The sequence below is a fragment of the Chlamydotis macqueenii genome, chromosome 3 (assembly GCF_036417535.1).
Source record: "Chlamydotis macqueenii isolate bChlMac1 chromosome 3, bChlMac1.mat, whole genome shotgun sequence".
NCBI classification, from domain to species: Eukaryota; Metazoa; Chordata; class Aves; order Otidiformes; family Otididae; genus Chlamydotis; species Chlamydotis macqueenii.
In genome coordinates, this window is record NC_141558.1 from 32,461,542 (window position 1) to 32,483,416 (window position 21,875).

Genomic DNA, 21,875 nt, shown 5'->3' on the forward strand with positions numbered 1-21,875 from the left:
AGACAAACTCCTCCCATGGCACAAGGGCAGGCACAATGGGGATCGTGCTGTGTATCCCAGGACCCCCAAGGAATCAGATATTCCATCTGATTTGTTTGTGGTTTGGGGAGCAGCGTGAATGTTGTTCTCATAGAGTACCTATGGTTCAAGCTGTTCAGCACAGCTTTTCCACGCTGCTTTGCCAATGTCTTTCAGCATCCACTTAAGCTAGAGGCACCATCCTTGAAAGAAAAGAGTCTTAAGACATTTGTCCTCCCATATTGAGTTTAAATGTTCAAAACCAATGACAGCTTCCTAAAGTAGTGAGACTGCCTTGCAAACCATTAAAATTTTGAAAATACAATATTTTAAAAAAACTCTTCACTATTCCTCCTTTCTGAGACCATATTTTCAGTTCACTTTTCAACTATTTTGGTGATTGTAAAAAGCCAACCAAAGCAGAAGATACTTTTCTATACACTGTCACAAGTCCTACAATAGGCTGCAAGCGTTGCCCTTCTCATCTTCTCTCGGTGCCCCTTGCTCAGGCTGCAGCATAACTCTACCCGTTGCAGTGGCTAGCATTTTCGCAGCAGGCAATGGGCTGTAAAATCTGAACGTGGCTACAAGCACATTTCACATAGTTTTTCCAATCAGAATGGCCTCAAGGGTGTTAGTCTCAAGCTGGCACCTTGGAAGTAAAAGATGCCATATCCTATTATCAGTCTCACCACATCCTCACTTTCAAGCACTGTTTGAAGAAGTCCAAGGCAATTGAGTAGCTACTGAGTAATTTCTCTTGAAGCTGGACTTCCTAAAGCTGACTGTGGTTTATTAAAAAAAACCTAGCTCTGGAAGACAGTTAAAGAAAGCATAAATTGTATTACCTTGGAAAGTACTGGAGAGTGAGTGTTGAGGTCCAGCAAGGGCATATAGGGTAATGTATTAAGTATGACATCCTACCACAAGCAGAACTTTCTTCAGCTGTAGGAGATGTGATGAAAAACAGGGCTAAAAGAAGGTTAAGAGGCTCTGTATTCTCAATTACTTTGTAACAAAAGTGTCTTGGGGTGATTTACGAGAGATTCAGGACTTTTATGTCTTCAGGGAAATGAAATTTTTTTTTATGGGAAGCTATTCAGAATGCCATAAACCCTTATTTTTTTTCCTGACTAAATATATTTTGCACCTCCAGGTATCATGTGGCAAAATAAACAATAAAAATAATAAGGACAGGTCAGATGAAAAGCCTCATTTCTGTTGGATAAATGTCTGCAGGAGAGGCCTGCACTTAGCACTGTGTCGCGGATCAGGAAGGCAACAGGATGCCTCTGCGCATGAGGATGCTCCTCTCCCAGAGGTGGCCTGCACGCCCAAAGCCCACAGTGCCTGCCTGGCTCCCTGCGAGCGGCAGACGCTCTCCACACAAGAGCAGGGGACTCTCCCTACAACTGTCCCACAGGATGAAGGCAACTATCTATAGTGGGCACATGCCATAGCCAAGGAGAATGATGTGACAACCACTAGCCTTATACTGCTCTGAAAAGCACCTGTATATAATACCATGCTTTCCTGTATACACAGCCTGTATATTAGGGTCATCAGTGCTTCCAGGAGTGGTAAAACTACTTTTTTTTTTTAACAGTTTTGGTCCTGTAATCCCTGAACAGCCAGCACAACAATGGAACATTAGCCAGGTGCTTTTCATTGTAAAACATCATTTACTGAGTCATTTACTGAATCCTAACGTTTTTGAATCTGGGCCACAGGAAAACAGATGTACACAAGTGACTCTGAGGACTGAAATGACTCATGGTGCTTTATCACTAGTGATGGCACGTGAGAAAGAAGGACAGCAGCTTGGACTGCAAAGACCAGCCTGAGTCCGCAGGTCTGCTAACTGGAACGTTTGTCACTTGTAACGGGAGCACATCTCTTGTGGAAGTCACTAGATGACGGCAAACCCAAATGCTACTTTCTTACAGAGGCATTTCATGGTGTGTAAGGGCATCATAAGAGCAATACGATTTCTCAGATCTGCAGCGTGGCTCCTGACTCTGATATTGTCTTTTCTGTATATCAGTCAGAGTTTTCAGCATATAAAAGAGCAGTACTAGGAAAAAAAATTCAATTGCAGGTTGGGAGTAATAATTTTGCCCTAAGACTGGTTAGAAATGAAATTTAGAAGATGCAGAGATTTACTAGTTCAGCCTACAGTCAAACTGCTCAATGCTGCAATGCCAAAGAGAGTCAACTTCTATCAGCCATTTGCTTATCCTCCTAAAGCACCAAAATCAATCCCTGAAATGAAGTAAACATAGCTGCATTGATCTGGCAGTGACCTGATTTTTGAAAGTCACTAAGAGACTATAATGGTATTTTAATAAAACATAGGAGTGTTGGAGTGTTAAGACGCAGGCAATGGGAGGGTTATGCGATTGCTTTGATCAGTCTCAGGACTGGAGAGCAAACTGTAGTAAGAAACGTCCCCCAAGGTGGAGCCAAGAGACAAAAAGATAATTCAAAAATACAAACACTGTTCGATCAAATATGATAGTCTTGATAGAGAAGTGATTTTTTTCTGCATAATTTAGGCATAGGAACAAAAAGATACATTGCTTTTCACTACTTGGGGGAAGCTTACAGAAACAATGCCCTCCTTGTTTGGGCAGCTCCTTAATTTGCTCTTGGCAGCTCTCTTGAGCTCTTGAGCACCACAGAGCCAGATGTGGGCAAACCTATGCGAAGTGATCCTGTTGGATATGCTCCATATGACAGGTGTATGCCAAACTACCATACGATATTTCTGTACCCAGTGTTTCCATAACCCTGTGGGTTGTTGCTTGCTGTACTCTATATCTACTGGGTGCTGCAATCAGCAGTACATGAACAGCCTCACCAGACACCTTCCCTACCCCATCCCTCTCCTGGCATTACTGTAGCCAGGGCTAGCAGGGATCTGGGGAAGGCAAGGCCTCTCTACAAGGTCTGCTTTTGGAGAGGTGAGAGGTTGTCCTTTGTAGACGGTCACAGTCTTGTCTTGTTCCTGGGTGCGCTTGGTGTCCCTGCCTGCCCTCTTTGCATTGATGACCACAGGGACTGCTGGGCACTGATGCCTGACCCTGGGGACGGGACAGTCCCTCTGCCTCTTCAGATCTGCAACTGAAGTGTAAACTCCCAGTTCAATCACTGTTTTTTAGTACCTTTTTTTTGGTCAGATTGAGGAACAGCGTTCTTTCTTTCCCACATATGGTAACCTGGTACAAATGCTTTCTTCTTGCTTTTTCTAGCTATCCTGCTTATATTAAAAAGTCATCTCAGTTGTTAGTTTCAACACTGATTTCTCACTAAGTACCATCTTAGAGTTCAAAAGGGCTACGGTCCTGCCCTATTCAGCATCTCACCCTTCAGGTGGGGAAAGCCTTATGTATCATTTTCCTACCTAATGCTAGATTCAGTGCATCTTCAGGACCTTCAGAGTGGTACTAGGTGATACTCCTCTGTTGCATCCCCTGGGCCAATGTTGCCTGTTACATCCCATTCAGGGCTATATGGCCCATTCCCCTGGGATATGTACAGTCTTGTCCTTTTGGTCTACACCAACACAGAGGTAGAGATGCGCCAGATCATGTCCTCAAATTGTCCGTGTGGCTGCTACGTAAACCCAGTGGTGACTACTGTCTTTTGCTGGTGAAGTGTGGGATTTAGCTTCAGAGACACCTATGTACACTTAGACTGAGGTCCCTGTGTGCAGGTGTCTACATGAGGGCTGGAGTCATCTCCCAGCAGTCGCTGGAGATGGCATGAAGGATCTGGTGGTCTGACACCCCTTGATGCCTTCAGGACATCAGCGCGCAGGCGGGAGATGCACAACAGGACTATGGGAGGTCTGTACTCCTCCAAAGGAGCTGGTGAGGGAAAGCTTGAGGCACTCACCTGGCTACTAGTTGCTTAAGCAACTGAAGTGAGCAGTAAATGTTCATCTGCAAAGTCCCTTAGGAGTCTTGTTTTCTGCTCCTGGGTGTTCATACAAATGCTTGTGGGAAAAGGAGGTACTCCTTGAGGGCAGGAGTAACTCTGGAACAGGGGAGTGGCAAGGACATCGACTGAATTCCAGCCCCTGCTGCAACATATTTTCTGCTAAATACTCATTTAAGTGAGGAGAGAAATCTAGTGTTTCCAGATAAGTTTCCTATTCCTTAACCTACAGATTGATGTTGATTCCTGTTTGCTCTCACTCTCTCCTAGTATGTTTTGTCTCACTCTCAGCCCTTTCCCACCCTGGTACTCCTTTCACACAGCCATTTTAGCTCCTCCTTTCAGCTGCTCTTGCTTGGAAACGTTGGTTGAACACTGGAGTCCGAGCTGTGAATCCAGGTTGGAGACTACTCTTAAGTCTCAGAGTGACAAAGCCAATGACACATGCAGTTTTGTTTTCAGTCATTTCCCTTTTGGCTGACACTCTGGTCAGCTTTCCAGCCTTTGCAGATTTGCTGCCCTGGATAAGGTGCCCAGAAGCTCCCCTCATACCTTGGAGAAGCTCCATAGCTGCCACTTGAGCTGTGCATGAGTGGACATGTCCCTCGTGAGGGTCCTCTTCAGCCTCAAGGTGCTGCTGCTCCTGCATGTGGCCCAAATGTGCCCATCCTCATTTTCAAGCTTTCATCTTTTTATATTGTCCTTTTGGATCACACTAATGAATTTAGGGGGGCCATGAGAACTAAGTGTTTAAAGGATGTGTGTTGAGGTTTTGTTGTAGTTTCCTGCAGAAGAAAGCACTCTAGTTGATGCCTCAGCACGTCATTCCATCCTATATCCCTAATTAAACTCTGTACAGTAGTTTATGTCCCTAGAAACCAGTAACCAGCTGAGATGCTCTTTTTTCGCTTCCCTACAGTACTCATTATTTAGCTTTTTTAACTTCCATTTCTAAGGCAAGCTCTCTGATCCTCTGTTAGCTTCAGCCATGTAATCAGCCTCCTTCCAGTACTACAGGATGTTACGTCCTTCTGTTACTGTAATGCTGTATTACCTTTTGTGTTTTACCTGATTGGGCTTGGAGCACCTGGTTCCAGGGCCTCACCAAGGTTCCTTAGAAAATCACCCTCTCAGTTAGCTGTTTAAATAACTCCATCCTTAACAATCTCAGGATTTAACAAAACAGGTTCTTTTTAAAAGGCTTGACTCTGGATACCTGAAACAACTCCCGCTCGTTCTTTTGATGTTACCTTCTGGGTACCTTATGCTGTCTCTTTGGAGTTGCTTTTCTGTGCTGGTTTTGTATGTCCTGCATCAAGTTTATTTTATTTTGCCCTAGAGGCCATGGGTCTACTTTGCAATTATAAGTCTTTGTTGCCTTTCTTTGAGTTCTTTCCAGTGTAGCAGCACCTATTTTTAATTGACTTGGCAGAGAAAGGATGTGAGCCTGAAATGCACCACAGGTTACAAGAACATTGTTTTTTAAGTTTTGCCTGAGCAAGAGCAAGGTAGATTTTTCCTCTATTGGCAAAAGCTTGGATCACCTTCCAAGTCTAACCAAGAGCACTGCCTCTGTCTTTGCAGTCTCTCTTGAAGCATTTGGAAAGTGAGGAGACCACGAGCTCTGTAATTCCTCCTGTAAGGATGAACATGGGCTTCTGCAAGGCTTTGAAGCCAAAGGGCTCTGTGCCTGTATAATATTATAGGTCATATTTCTTCTGATATAAGATGGATTCAGAGAGAATGTTTTTGTCTCAGCTGGATACCTCACTGATCTTAAAAGTAATTAGAGACTAGGAAGAAGCTTATTACAAGCAGAAGAGTGAATGAATTTTAATAAATTAGATTTGAAGTAGAAAATAATATTGGAGATTTTTGTAAACTTTTTCTCCTATGTCTTATAATGCATCATATTCTTACATTTATAGTAACTTACCTTTACTTTTAGCTTAATCTTAGTGATTAAAGCTGAAAGATATAAAATGTACATTAGTGTGGTTGCGATTTCTAGGAAGTAGATCATAGTAAGAAATACCAGATTGTCCTAATAGTTTTACAGAGTAACATGAAAGCCATACCCACTGCTGATTACTATAACTCCTTTATTCAAATGGGAGTGGATGGATGAAAATAGGCATAAAATCACTATATGCGCACATGTGGATGTACCTATAAGCATACACCCCCTCCTATAAATAGTAGATCAGTATTGGATAGTCTGCCAGTTAGTGGTCACCTGAATATATAGTCCTAATACAAATATTTTGGAATTATGTGATTTTTATCATTTACAAAACAAAACTGTTTCTACTTTATGCACAGGCTGAAGCAATGCTGTTATTCAAAATTCCAGGATGCAGTGCATCCTCACTGCTACACTCATTTCTGCTCATCGGCACAGCCTGCAACCTTGTGGAACTGATCCTGCAAGATATTGAGTGATCTGCCACAAGCAATAATGCTCTGAAATACAAGCTTATGACTTAACTACGCAAGTTATTCCTCTGAGCCTGAAGCACCTTTTAAGTGCTTAAAGCTAGGCCAAGTACATGGTGAGACCAGAAGCGTGGTGCCCACTCCCTTGCAGGAGGAAGCTTGCTCTGCAGAGCACTCCTACATGTGGCTGTAGATGTGTACAGGTCTGGATCCTATTTTTCCTTGACAATTGGCTGCATGGGACACAAATGTATGTGTCAAGAGTTTGAAATAAGGAGCATTTGGGGAAGGTAAAAGTTCTTCAAAATACGTAGGCAAAAGGCCAAATGGAGAACTGAGCTTGTTAAATGAGCCGCTTTTCAGCTTGCACAGCCACCCAGACCCTGGTACAGCATCTTCCAGGCACATGCCCTAATTTGCACCAGTTTGGGTTATTGTGGTGCATTTAATAACATTTGATGATAGTCCAGAAAATCTTGGTGCCTCTAAAACCAATATGAGATGGTGGCAGAAAAGGCTGCTGAGAGCATCCCTCCTACAACTTAGTGCAGGAAGATCTGCATTCTGGGGACAGCAGTCTTGTTGGAGCCAACAAAAGCTCTATTCGAGGTGGAGTGTGCTGGATTTTTGGTACTACAGACATATCCTGGTTGGAATACAAACATCCTCTTTTGAGTTTTTTTTCCCCACACTGGAGGACTTGTAAATAAGATGCTGAGATTGCAGTGGACCAGTGGGCTCTCGAGATGGCTGTGGGAAATGAAGTGCAGAGCTTTACTGCATATATGCTTTCTCAATGAGTGCAGGAGAGTTAACGTACAGCAAAAGTAACACAAATGAGCAAGCACTGAGATGCTTACATTTGAAATAAAGATTCGTTCTTTACTTTAAAAATACATGTTTGCTTCTAAAGAAGGAATAGTTCTGCTGGGTATCTGTTCTCTTCTGGTTAAGTAGGAATTGTAATGGTAAATAGTTTTATTGTAGAAAGTAGCATTTCTTAGCAGTCAATTATCTAATATACTCAAAACATAAGGGAAAAAGTGTCCTGATTTTAACTGACCAAGGCAGTAGGTGATCACCAACATGAAAAATGGTAATATTTTACTCTTCACAGATATACTATGTCTATCTATCAGTGTATTTCTAAATGCCCAATCATTGTCATATCTCCCTGGGTACTTTACAAAATCAGATAAACCATGGCAACAGAATAATAATGTGGCTTGAAAGGAAAAGCCATTAACAAAAAGAAATGCATTCTCCCCACTAGTTCCTTAATTTAAAATTCACACCAGGCTTCAGCAATCTGAATATTAGAAGAAAAAAAAATTCAAAGAGAATATGCCATGACTAAGTGGTTATGTATTCCTATCTCCTCCCAGAAGAGTAAATGACAACTGTGCTTGACAGAAACCTGAGGAGTTGCACTATACTCAGTCAGACCAATTGTATCCAGTTTTTGCCTCCAGTGATGGCCAGCAGCAAACTGCTTTTAAGCTTTTTATCTCCAAAGAAAGAGGCTAGGCATTACTGTATGTAATGGAGAATTCTCTTCTTCACTGCAAGGCAAGCCATACAAAACAGGAATGTGTATATGCCTCCTGCATTTTTCATCCTGGCTAATACAATAGCAGTTAATCTTGTTAAGGCTGCTGGCAGCTGTGATGTTTAAGGGAAGGTGGTGCAATGGCAGAGCCTGGGAACATCGTGTGGCAATGCATCAGAAAGTGACAAAGTGCACTTGATCTATTCTTCACAGAAGTATCTAATTGTTGCTAAGCTTTCAAGAGCAGTTTCAGTGAATTCCACAGGAGAGTTTGACCTGGTTCTGGCTAGGATAGAGTTAATTTTCACCTGAGCTGGGAAAGGAACTGGAGCTGGTGGCACCTGTGGCTGTGGCACACAGCTGGGATAGGTCACTAATTAGCCAACAGCTGGGATAGTTGACCCAAATTGGCCAAAGGGCCATTCCATACCATGGGACATCGTGCCCAGTATATAAAATGGGGAGAGGGGTGAGGGGATGTTGCTGCTACTCAGGAGGGACCTTGGCATTAGGATCTGCTTTAAATTATGTGCTTAAGTATTTTCTGTTATTTGTTGGTTGGTTTGTTTTCTATCTGAGTTTTCTTTTCCTCTGTTGTTCTCTTAAACTTTTCTTAAATTTCAACCCATGAGTTTTGCCTTCTCCTCTCTGTCTTGCTGTAGGGTGGGGAGTGAGAGAGGAGTGAGCAACTAGTGAGTAACTAATCTTGGAGGCTGAAGGATTTGGGATAAGGATATTAATTGGGAGCGGTAATGGGCAAAACATGGATTGAACTCGGCTAGACAGTGAAATGATTGTGGGGAATTTATGCTGTTCTAACGGTGGTGGAGGGATGAGATGTGGTTTATATGTAAATTGTCCACTTTTGTTCACTGTTGTGATGATATTATTTTGATTTTGTTGTGGGTACTTTTTTTTGTTGATGTATGTGTATTTTAATGATAATTCTCAAATAGATGATTTGCAGAGGTGAAGAGTGGAATGTGTTGGCTTTGTTTAGTGAAGGGAGCTATGATAGCAGCTTTTTGTTCTTTTTTGCTCTTCCTCATTATCCTGCTTTGGTTTTATTAATAATAATAATAAATAAATAGTTTTCTCTAAGATGAGTCCATTTTGCCTGTAATGGTAACTTCAAGGATCTCTCCCTGCCCCTATCTCAAACCTTGAGCCTTTTTTGTTATAACTTGTTATATTATCTCTTCCCCATTTCCCTCAGAGGGTGGGAGGAATGAGTAAATGACTGCATAGCTTGGTTCTGAGCAGGACTAAACTACAACACAGCTGTATAACTTATGGGAAAGCATTTTCTTTGAGGATTTTCTGATTTCTATAGGGGTGGTTGCTTTCCTTAAGTATGAAAGTGTCGGTAGTAGACTTCAGTTTCTACCCGGTTTTCTGCATCATATGCTGCCTCATTTATCTGTCCTAACTTTTAAAATCTCTCATCACATGGAAGAATATATTCTATGCATACTTTTGGTATTACCCTTTTCTCTGGTTTTAGCTGTGATGTTTTTAGCTGGAGTATTTGAAACTATGCACCCTAAGAGACCTCCTTCTAAGTTAGTTAATGGGACTTCAGTGACCTGCAGCAGAAGTATTTGGTCCTTTGATTTGGTACTATTCTTTGTCATCATCTTAATACAGCTTAACATCTATTTGATCTACTTTCTTATTTCCTGTTGAAACTTTATCAATGATATATCCATGGTGATGTTCGTGTTCTCTTATGATCTAATTGATTTAGATTACTGTAGCACTGAGGTAGATGCAGCTGCCTTCTGCCTTGCATTTTTATCAGTTAATTTAACAGCAACTATCTCCCTTACATTCAGCTTCATCTTTCATTACACGACCTTTTTGGCAATAATGTTAGAATCTTTGGAAATTCTACACTGTCTTTTGTTTCTCTATTATAAACTTGTGTCATCCTGAAATGATGTCACTTTATTCATTCCCATTCAGACTCTTTTCTGGGTAATATAACTCATATTCATGGATGTTTCTCTGCTTATAGCTTTTCTTTTTATTGAAGATTGGTTATATAGCCTCTCTCTGATGATATCTTTTCAGGTTCTTATAAAACCAGAACAGAATTGTTCCCCCTAGACTGTATCTACAATGTGCCATCAGGTAGGAAGCTAACCAAGCAGGATTTGAACACTCTAAATTATATAATTAGAGTGATTAGTAAGAATACCTATATATCAGGTGAAGCAAATATTAGATTAAGGGGAAAAAAGATTTTTCTTACCAGCTTCAGCCCCTGGAGAGAAGTTAATCCTGCATGTCAAACACACACTGTAAACTGGTTCACTAATAGTCTTAGCAATCTGCTATAAAAAAAAACCAAAACAACAACAAAGCAAGTAATTAATTTACAAGAACTTGGTAAGGTTGATAAATACTCAAAGGCTAATGAAGTAAAGGGTTCTGAGCAAGGATTTAGCTAGGTCTGTATGCATGGGAGGCCTGCCTTTGTACCATACATCCATCCCCCTCGGCAGTTCACAGAAGGCCTTTGATGTTGTTCTGGTTTTGTTAGTGAGGGGGGGCCTAAGGTGGTAGCTTCTGTAGGAAACTGCTAGAAGTCGCTCCCCTTTGTTCAGTGGACTCGGCCGGGCCTAGGGCGGACCCGCTGCTGGCCAAGGCCGAGCCAATTGGTAGCAGAATGTCCCGTGATAACGCCTCTGCGATAATGTATTTAAGTAGGGGAAAACAGGAAAAAAAGGAGGAGAAGATGTGAAGCAGCTGAGCGGGGGGCAGAGAGGGGGAGGCACGAGCCTCATGGGCCTTGCAGGCCTCACCCTCTGGCCTCCTGCTGGGCAGCCGACTGGGCCCAACTCGGCCCGGCCTGGCTGCAAGAAGTGGAGAGGAGATGAGAAGTGAATAAGATGTAAAAAGGATCCTGAGAGGCGTCTGCCAGCCTGTTGTGAGGAACGGCTGCAGAGGCCAAGGTCAGTGAAGAAGGAGGGGGAGGAGTAATGCGGCTCCTGGCCAAGATTCCTCTGCAACTCGTGGTGAAGACCATGGTGGAGCGGGTTGTCCCCCTGCAGCCCATGGAGGTCCACGGAGGGGCAGAGATCGACCTGCAGCCCGTGGAGGACCCCATGCCAGAGCAGGTGGAGGCCTGAAGGAGGCTGTGGCCTGTGGAGGGCCCGCTGGGACAGCTGTTCTAGAGGGACTGCACCCCGTGGAAGAGATGACCCATGCCGGAGCAGTTTCACGAAGGACTGTGGCCCGTGGGAGGGACCCCATGCTGGAGCAGAGGAGGAATGTGAGGAGTTCTTCCCCTGACGATGATACAGCGGCGTAAAACAACGCGTGATGAACTGACTGTGACCCCCATTCCCTTTCCCACCCCGTGCCACTCGGAGGGGAAGGTAGTAGAGATAATGTTAAGCCCGGGAAGAGGGAGGGGTGGGGGGAGGTTATCTTGTTCCCTGTCTCATTCTCCTGGTAATTTTAGAAATAAATTAATAGTTTTCCCCAAGTCGAGTCTGTTTTGCCCGTGATGGTAACTTTAAGGATTTCTCCCCGTCCTTATCTCAAACCTTGAGCTGTTTTTTCTTATATCATGTCCTCCTATTCTCTCGGAGTGTGGGGGGAGTGAGAGACAGACTGCGTAGTCTGGTCCTGATCAGGGCTGAACTACGACAGATGTTTTGGGAAACAGCTGGACACAGAAGCACACCTCTTTGTAGTTGGTGTCTCATGCTGCCTGTGTAGCCATGCCACTGATAAACTTCATGGGGCTGCCCACAAACCAACAGGCCCCACAAGCTGCTGTGGGCTTTCCTGAATGCTGACATGAGAATAAAAGAAGAAAGGGCTTGTATGATCTTGTATTTCTGCTCAATTGACAAACACAGGCAGATCTGCTTTTCCAAAACACTGACTTCAGCACACTCAATGGGTAATATGCTTGTGCTGGTCATGCAAGCATGTTTCCAGAGTACCCCTGAGCCCAGAGCCTTGAGAGCTACAAGACACCCCAGAGGCCCACAGCTTCACTACCTCCTTTCAAACCAGCTACAGCCTCACTACCCAAACCACTCTGTTGGATCTACGATGTTTACTTGTAAAACTTCTTAAGTTACTTATTATGCAAGTTAAAATAAACAAGGGAATGGGTAAGATCCTCTGAACAGGAAACATGCATGTACACACAGATATATGTATGTATAGATAACGAGTGGATAAAAATTAAACCCAAACTTCAGATATTAGCTTCAGCCTCAAGAAAAGACAGACTAAGCAGCATGCCCAGAGGACTATCGCACATCTCTTCTGGCAAAGCAGAAAGAGAGAGGGCATATTCTATAGCTGAAAGCCCCTTGACTGAAATAGGACTTCAGGTTGCCTGGAGGTCTGTCTGAAACACAGCGGAGTAGTGGCTGCTTGTGCAGATCTCTCCCATGGCAATGTGGCCTAGGAAAGTGATGAAAAAAAGGCTTGCAAGCCTTTTAGGACTTGATATATTAGCATAATTTTGGCAGATTCCAGGCAGAAGTCTACTGACTCCTGGGAAATTCCCAAGCATTGCTACCCTTGTGTGCCTGGCACCAGTGTAATGAGGCAGGCACAAGCGTGCACTCATCTCTGGAGGGCAATGAGGTGTCAGGAGAGGAGGCGGTTACCGCAGGCTGACTTCTGGTGGAGAAAACCATAGGTTACTGTGGCCAAACACATTTGAGTGAAGACAAGTTACATTCTTCTGAATACATACAGATGAAGAATTTTGCTCTCTTGCAGCTAAGTTTTACTTGATATCTTACAAGATGGTTTGTTGGTACCCATTGAATTGCTGAGTCTACCTGGATTTCTTGCTAGAATCACCCACATTTTCTTTTGAATTTTAGGTATGTCCATAGGTAAGGTTTGCTCTCTCAGTGTGGGAGTCTTGTGGGGTCTCCTGTTATTGTTTTGGATACTGTGTGTGATCCAGGTCCTCTCTGTGCCAGGGACAGCATTACTAGGATGCCAATTATCTGCAAAACTGTGCAATGGACATTTGCACTTTGTTGGCTGCTTATACAGTTTTTAATAACCTTGTAATCTCAGCCAAGACCATGCTTGGCAGGACAAATAGAGTTTTCTCCTGTCGCTGGACTTTCCTTTGCCAGAAGCGTCTCTGCCAAGATGCAGCTCTAACAGGATTAGCCTAGAGCAAGCAACTAACCTAGGGAGTTGATGTAATGAAAAAATGACTTTTTTTTTTTTTTGCTTGATGTGATTAGCAAATGAAATACAACTGGTTAATAGCACCAGATAAACAGTCTGTAGCACTCTTTAAATAATATAAAGGACCATTAACAGTTCTAATAGAAGTTAGCTCAACCCAGCTTTGTCTGATACAAATACCAACATCTGCTCTCTAGCAGGAGCCAGGTAATGGGAATCATGTCATACATTTTCTGAAGAGAACTTAAATAGCAACCTTTCACAGTTACTGAAGCAAAGACATTTTGAACTTGTCTCCTGAAAACCCCATTTTGGGGCAGCAGTTAGAATCAGTAGGATTTCTGACACTGACTTCAGTGAGATCCCTAAATCAAAGCATCTTTTGTTGGCAACGCGGTGGTGATATAGGTGTGTGGAAAAGAATTATTCAGGATGCAAGACAATAGAGTACACATTTTAGAATATAGGCAGACAGTTAGGAAAAGCTTCCTGAAAATCATATCATTGGAAGTCTGAAAAACTCTAAGACAACTTTTAAGCCAAACCCCTACTTTACAGTGGGACCAAGTGTTTTCACACCACTCTTAAAAGACATGTGTAACCTCTTAAAATGTCAGTGAAGGTTATGTAAAAGTTTTCCTTAAAAGCTTTTTCTAGTGTCTTACTAGCCTGAGAACTGGATACTTCCTAATATATAACAGAATTTTGTATCACTGCAAATTTAACTATTTTCTTGTTTACAGTAGAAAAAAGATACAGTTAATCACTGTCCAATCAAAACAGTATTTTTAAAAAAAAATTTTAAAAAATCTATCTTCCGTTTCCTAAAGAAAACAATATATTTGAGCCTTTCCTTAGAAATTGGGATGTCTGAGTTTTTGCATTCTTGCTCTTTTTTCTGTGGACCCTATTTTCTTGAAGGATGGAACTAAAGATGGACACAGTATTCCAGCAGCGCTGAGAAGAGCCAAATTACTCCCATATCTTATCTGACACTCCTGCCAACGCATCTCATGATATTTTTCTTTTCGAGCAGCAGCTTCCTGCTTTTGACTCATGTGAAGATGGTGGTTTATTGTAACCCCACATCCTCTTCAGCAGAGTAATCCCAGAGCCTTCTCTCTCGATATCCCCAAGCTTACATTTGTGTATTTTATTTTTTCCTTCCTAAGTGCAGTACTTTGTACCTGTCTTTATTTCATTTCATCTTATTGATTTCAAACCATTTCTCTGATTTGTCAAGATCATTTCAAATTCTAAACTTGTTCTCTACGGAGCTTGCAATGCCTCCCAGCCTGGTGTCACCAGCAAATTAGTATACATGCTATTCCATCATTTGAACTGCTAATGAAATTATTGAACAGAACTGGCCCAAGATAGCCCCCCACGGGAGCCCATAAAAAATGCTTGTCTGCTTTGATAGAGAGTGTTGATAAGAATGTGAATCATTCTGACTATATTTTTTCAAGCAACGTATCTGCTGCAGAGTAACTTCAACCAGGCCACCTCTCATTGTGCTAGGAAATATTGGAGAATGTTATACAGGACTATGTCAAAAGCCCTACTGAAGAAGTCGCAGCTACTGTTCTCTTACCCAGCGGGCCTGTCAAGAGAGGAAATCAGCTGGGTTTGACATGACGTGATTTGTTTTTCACAAATACATGCTGACCATTTCTTATCACCTTTTTATTCTCCAGGTGCTTATAAATCAACCATGCAATAGTTTGTTCTAGGATCTTAGTTACTGAAATGATGCTGACTTCCCTAAAATTCTTGAGGGCTCTCTTTGTTCCCTTTCTGAAGGGAAATATGAAACAATGTCTGTCATCTGTTCTGTGAAATTTCTTCTGCACTTCATGAGTTCTTAAAGATATACTTTTCAGATTGCCGCTATTGTTTTCCTCTGGCCCAAGTTCACCCTGACACACAGTCCTTTCTGTGGCTCTGCAATTGTCTCCCACCCTCCTAGGCTGTCCATGCTCTTTCTCACAGCAGCCTCTGATGCTATGCAACAGCCTTGGCTCTTGCAGACCAGGGAGGCATCCCTGGCTTTCCTCCACCTTGAGATGCTCCTTTCCCACAGCTCAGGGGCTCCTCCAGCACATCCTGCCCATGCCAAGCTCTGCAACTCCACAGAGAGCAGCTGCTGCACAGCCCAGTGCTGCCTGTCAGGGAATATTACTGGGTCTCTTACAAAGGACGTTCAGTAAATCCACTCCAAGGAAGTAATTTACTATTAAGCAAGTGAATTATTACAGGCCCTAAATTTTGAGATAGAAGCTCTTAGTAAGGCTTCTTGGAAAAAGTCTTACTATATATTCAGCCTAGTATGGTAGTCATGAGAATATTTCAACATGATGTAAAAGCTTAAACATGACTAGTTATTATTCAAATTTTTTTCCTTTGGTCAGTTTTTGTGGTATAACTCTTTTTTTTTTTGCTTCATATTAATGTTGATAAGCTTCTGGAAACAATTGCATTTGTGAGAACCATAAGCCAAAAAAGGGGGAAAAAAGGCATTCATGTATCAGCCTTCAATGTGTCATTTGTTACATGCTCTCCTGTTAAACACAGCCTTTCTTTCACTTCCATCTGCCTTCTAATGAATTTGAAAGTAGAAAACAAAAGAGAACAAAATACAAACTTTTTTTGTTTACTCTTTCAATGTGTAATCCATTCAGATGGAGATTATTTTCCTCGAAGAGCTGATAGTTTCTTGGGACAATTACAACACTAGTAGGAAAAATGTAGTAGACAGGCCACTACAGGAAGCTATCTAAGTTAACAAAGAAGGTTATGAACTAATGAGGCTTCTCCTCTCCCTTCCAGTCTGATATAATATGAGCAGAAGAAGGAACGTACTGATAAAATAAAATTTAGTTAATTATGTCCTAGTCATTTCCATTTACCTTTAACTTCAGCTGAGCAACTTTATTCTCAGACATAAACATCTTCTTGCAGGGTTATTTCTGTTCTCAAATCCTGACGTAGTGTTTCTCCTGCAATCAAGAGCTGACAAATGTGCATTTGCAGCACGCCAGTAAGGCAGTACTCTATTTCAGAAACGGGTGCTGGCTTAGCAGATAGAAGAGCACCGTGCTCACCGTGAGACTGAGTCTGTGACACCCACCAGAAGGAAGAGGGAGCATGTAGGGGAGGAAATTGTGTACCATCCTCAATGTGGCGTTGAGTAAAGCCAAATCAACAACTTTCCATATTTGGCTCCGTAGTAGGCACTGCATTTTCAAGGTTTAATGCCAAGTGCTTTTCCTCTGCATTCCATTTTCATGCTGAGAAATGATCAGCATATTGATGCAAAGCACACAGCTCCATTTTTCCGATAGCTTTGCACTGGATATTTGAAAGCTGGCAACCCAGAGTCATAGGTGCAGGGAAGCATTGTGTCCAGGAAGAGTGTATGCACTTGACAGCCTTGACTGCAGATGTTGTTCTTGGTGAACTTTTCATTAATGGATCTTGTATGTGCCTACATACAGAGCATAAAGTATTAGGCCAATTCCCAGGGAGACTGCACCTGGTATAGTACATGAATGTAATACCTTTACCTTTTGACATGACTTTCATTGTAGCTGAGCATGGATAGACCTCCAGGAAGTCACGGTTCTTCCTCAGCCAGGACCTCCACTACATCTGCCAGGTAAAGCTAAAAATAGACTCTCTCTTCCTTTAGAGAAACAGAGGTTTCCAAAGTTTGTTCTCATCTTACAGTGGGACAAACAGTTGAACTCTTTTTTTTTTTATAGAACAAAATATATTGAATATACTGATATAATAATTTGTGATTTAACATATCCTAACGGCAAACAAAAACATGATTTCCCACAACATTTATTGAAAAAAATGATCCATTACCTCAAAATATTTGAGTGAGTGACAGGTTATGCACATTTTAAACAAATTCTCCCTCTAAATACTTGTTAGCTTCTTTTATTCACCTCGGATACCTCAAGAGCAGGTCATTGCATCACTGTCTGGCTACCTCACATTTTTTAATGAATTCACTTTTATGAGTCCCATATTTATTAAGTGCTACTATCCCTGCTATAAGATAGGGAAATTACTCAAGTATACATAAAAAGATTGTCTTCCAGGTCCAGGGGTAATGTTCTCTGATACATTCTATATCCATTTTTAGCTCCAAATGTCAAAGCATAGACTCAGACAACTGCAGGCAACCTACATCCTGCTCTTTCTGCATCCTCTTTGCCTACTCTGAGCCACTGACCTGATTCCTCTGCTACACCCGTGTGCGCAGCAAAGCCCAGGCACAGAACTTAGCCCTCTTCTCTGTCACTCTTGAATAGATGCTGCCTCACACAGAAACCAGGCACCTTGGAGATGTCCAAACCCATGGTGGATGTCAACAGTCCTCAAAGTCTCACACAGCACCCATAGGTCAGTATGGCTGAGCCATAAACTTGTCTGTCCCAACTGTTTTGTACTGATGGAGAAGTGAGGTGGTGGTGCTGGAGGACACATGAACCCATGAACCCAGTTGTGCTCAGTGCCTTAGGGGCAAAATATCTTAGCACAGAACTGCGAAACAGGTATTTCTCTGGGAGAAGTGGGATGCAGTCTTCCATTGTATATGGCAAAAATGCCATCTCTTAGGCACAGTCATCTTGATGTTATCACACATTGTACATAAAGCTATGCATTGGTCTCTTCTCAAACTAGTGCCTAAGCAGTGTCATTTATGTCATTTGCAGTGATTGTGCAGTGATTTACCACTCTGTAGCAAGTGTTGGTGGTTGCTGGTGAACTCCAGGTCTTGAGGTTTTGTTCATAATAAAACCAGAAAAGTTTTCATCATGGAATTTTCAAAATTTATAGGTTGTGACTCAGGTCTGTGCCTTCTTCAATATGTTCTCAACAATTACAAGATAGAAAGATTCAGAAGTTTCCCCTTTCTATTCAAGTCTTACTTTTCTCCCCAGGAGAATCAATTTTGTTTAGCAGGTGGAAACACTTAGAAAATCCCACAGTGAAGTAAAAATAACATCATTTCTGCCATTGACACAGAACCCCCTCATGGCTTTCGCAGGAGGGTTTGCCCTAAGGAAATACTGCTGCAGCAAGTGTAATTACAGCAGAGTAATACATCCTGGTGAACCAAGTTATAGCAGCTTTATCAGAGACTGTATTATACCACTAAATCTGTTGTGCTACCTGCTTTACTAAAGATTTTTCTTTAGAAGCTGAGATGACTGTGACGGGACTTCTATCGACCAATGCTATTTCTATTGCCAATTCAACAGATTATTATTAGACTGTACAGTGCTGATACTCTAGGAAATTTAAATGTATTCTTTAATATTGTCCAGGCTTCCCTTTTCCTGCTCATTTTTTTGTAAGACTCAAAACATCTTGTCATGATTTGTTTATCCTTATTGACATTGTGTTATTTTACGCGGATGCTGGAAGTGGAGGGTACTCTTGTGGGATATGTGGGATACTTCAGGGTTACTCATCACCTTCCCCTACCCAAACCCTAGGTAATATCTGGAACTCAGTTTCTCTTGTTGGCCTCCCAAGCACACAGTGGAGTCTTAAAATGGTAACTTGCACGTGCTCTTCACCAAATGTTCTTCCAGTTTCTGGCATCTTCATTTCAACATGGTCTTGCAAGGATGAGTGACCTTTTTTCACCTGCTGAAAGCAAAACTCTACGTACTCCACAACAAAGTGGACCTGTGGTTTCCATCAAGACTATTGGATTTTCTTATAAATATTTGGAGCAACAAAACGTAAATCCCTTCCGAGACGAAAGCAGCCAGAGCCGTGTTCCTTGTGCGTGTACCTGAGCGTGTGTGTGGATGTAGCAATGGCTGTTTCCTCCCTGCTCCCCTCAGCTGTGCAGCAAAGCCAGGGCACCTTCTCATTCTGTATGAAAGTGCAGCAGAAGCCCTCTCCTTTCCTTGTGCAATGCAGGGGGCCAAGCAGATGTTTAATATTAAATTCCTTTTACTTTATACTGTCCGAAGTTTCAGACTGCAGGCTTTTTGACTGAACCCATGTAAGTGCGTTGTAAGGGGTTTAACCAAAGGCTTGCATCAGGTGTACATTTGGAAGTCTGGCTGACCTTACTGCCTGCAGGGCTTGGGGGATGGTGGAGGGAGGATGCACAAGAGGGAGGCTGAACGCAAGCAATAAAGCACCACCCTGAGCTCCCACATGGCTCCTGCTCCTCCTGTCCAGCACCTCGCACCTGCCTGGGGCTGCCATGGGCTGGGTCCTGCTGACAGCAGCTCCTGATGTTCCCTGGCAGGCCAGTGTGGAGGGGACAAAGGAGACCTGCATCCCACCAAGCCTCTGGATAACATCTTATGAGATATATTCTGTGCTTTCTCATATCTCTGGTTTCAGAAATACCCACCTGAGTCTCACAGTTACAGGGACAAAACACTTCTAAAGTAAGCACATTTTGCTTAATTCCAATTTGCTGCAATAGTTGGAATCCAGATTTTACTAACCAAAGTAGGAGAAAAAAGTAGTAATCACCTGTTTGTTACTGTTAGGCATAGAATGAAGCTGGAAGACAATTACCTTCCATGCAGCAGATAGCTGGTCATTGACAGAGAGTGCTGAAGAGTACAAAGGTCCAAGTTACAGTCCTCTAATGCAAAGAAAAGAGATTGGTAAAATGTGAAATAGTGCTGCAGATGACGAGAGAAAAGAAGCAGCTCTGGTTACTACTGAATAACCCTTTGGGAACTCTTGCCTTTTCCTAAATATCTTTGGCTGGTACATTAAAAGATATTAATGTATTAAGACTGACTTGGGAGACAACTTGTGCTGAGATTCTTTACTTTTCTCTGAAATTCAACAAGCCACAATAGATTAGGAAATAAGGCTTCTTTTCTTTATTTTCTTCCTGCTAATTATGATGGTCTGTGTAAAAGCACTGCCCAAAGATCAGGGTCCAGCTGTGCTAAGGCTTTGTAAAAAGACTTTAAACATTTCTTTTCCTTCCAGTGAAGAGTTGGTTTTGTTTCTTTTTTTTTTTTTTTCCTCCGGGGGCAATGGTTCATTATGATATAGATAATCAAAGAAGAACTGACTGTCTTGGAAAAAGAAAACGGGTACCGGGGTCCCTAATTGTGTAGTTAATGAGGGGAAGTGAATGGCTATTTATATGTAGGTTTTTTCAGGAGTTGTCTTCCAATTTTAAATCAGTGAGTTTATCCACTTTAACAAAAATCAGAATGGCTGTTCACAGTGGAGATCAAGGGCTCAATTTGCCCAGTATCCAGTCTCCAATACAAGTGAATGTCAGAGAAGAGTGGTGACAGGAGAGGAGGATTTGATATCTTGAGTCATTTCCTGATGCCCAACTATTTTCAGCTCAGAATTTCTGAGCCTGATATGTTTCCTGTATTGAGTGATCCAAAGTGGACCTCTCCTCCACGTGTGTTTGTCCAGCTTCTCCTTAAATGTATGCAAACACTTTGCATTTACAAATTCCATTGGTTGCAAGTATCCCATGCCTACCATAAACATTTGCATGAACAACTATTTCTAGTTTTGTTTTGCACCAAGTTCCTGTTAGTTGTATTTGAAGGCTCCTAGTTCTTGTATTGGAAGAAGCAGTTGCTCCTTCATCCCCTTCTTTGTGCAGATTATTTCCCCTTACTCCTATTTGTATCTTTTCAGAGGGATGATCTTGGCCTACTTGTCCCTTCAGCCAAAATGATGGGAGCCTTCTCCAGATTTGATCGTCCATGACAGTCTTCCCTGAACCTCTCCCAACACCAGAGCATCATTTTAGAGATTAAGCAACTTAGAACTGCACATGGTATTCAAGGAAAATTATGTATCTATTTCCTCTGAGGTTGAATGAGAATGTAACTGTCATTCTTTTGCTTATACATACAGTGAAAGCTGGCCCATCTATCTTCAAAGGAATTTATATTTCACAGTGACATCTCTGCTTCAGTGCAACCCCGCGAGATGCTGAGAACTTTAAAACGCAGTGTCCTCCATTCCTCTCCCCTTCAAGTCCTAGGACTCCAAGTAGTTTTTCGTTATGCCATGTGAGAAGTTTTGCTCTGTTCCTCTTTTTACACTGTGAGATTTTTTCCAGGGATGTGGGGGCGTGTTGATTTTCTACTTAATGAAATTTTGCTAACTCTGTAATAAGCAGGAGACACAACAATACATTATTTTAATATCTTACCCTGTGCACTGATGATGCCTCTTTGTAGACTGCTGATCTTGCTGTTATGACCTTAAGATAGACAAAGGATGGCAGATTGGGGAACAGCTAGGATGCTTAATTAAAACCAGTAAATCTAAGGTTTTTGTGGTAGATGGAGTAAAAGATAAAGTTTTACCAAATCTGTTTTCCAAACTTTAACTTCATTTTTCATTTGAATTTATAGGTTGCAGCATCATTGAATACAATTCTTGTCCATAATGTGCTTTATTAAACCATGCAAGTAAGTTTCTCCCAATGGGCTAATCTGCTTGGTAAGAAAAATTGAGCTGATTAAATGATTCCCATTTCATCCTCATTAGAAAGCTCTTTCAGTATAATAGAGCACAGCCATGTCATGGCTCCTGGCTATTTGCAATCCTCATTATTATCCTTATTACACCTGTTCATAATTAGTCTCAAGCATTTGCTGATGTATATGAATGAATGCGTTCTGACTGCAAAGTGTCCATCTCGGGCTTTACGGTCAGCACAGCCTCAAGCACAGTACCTAAACCCGTACGTCAGGCATCT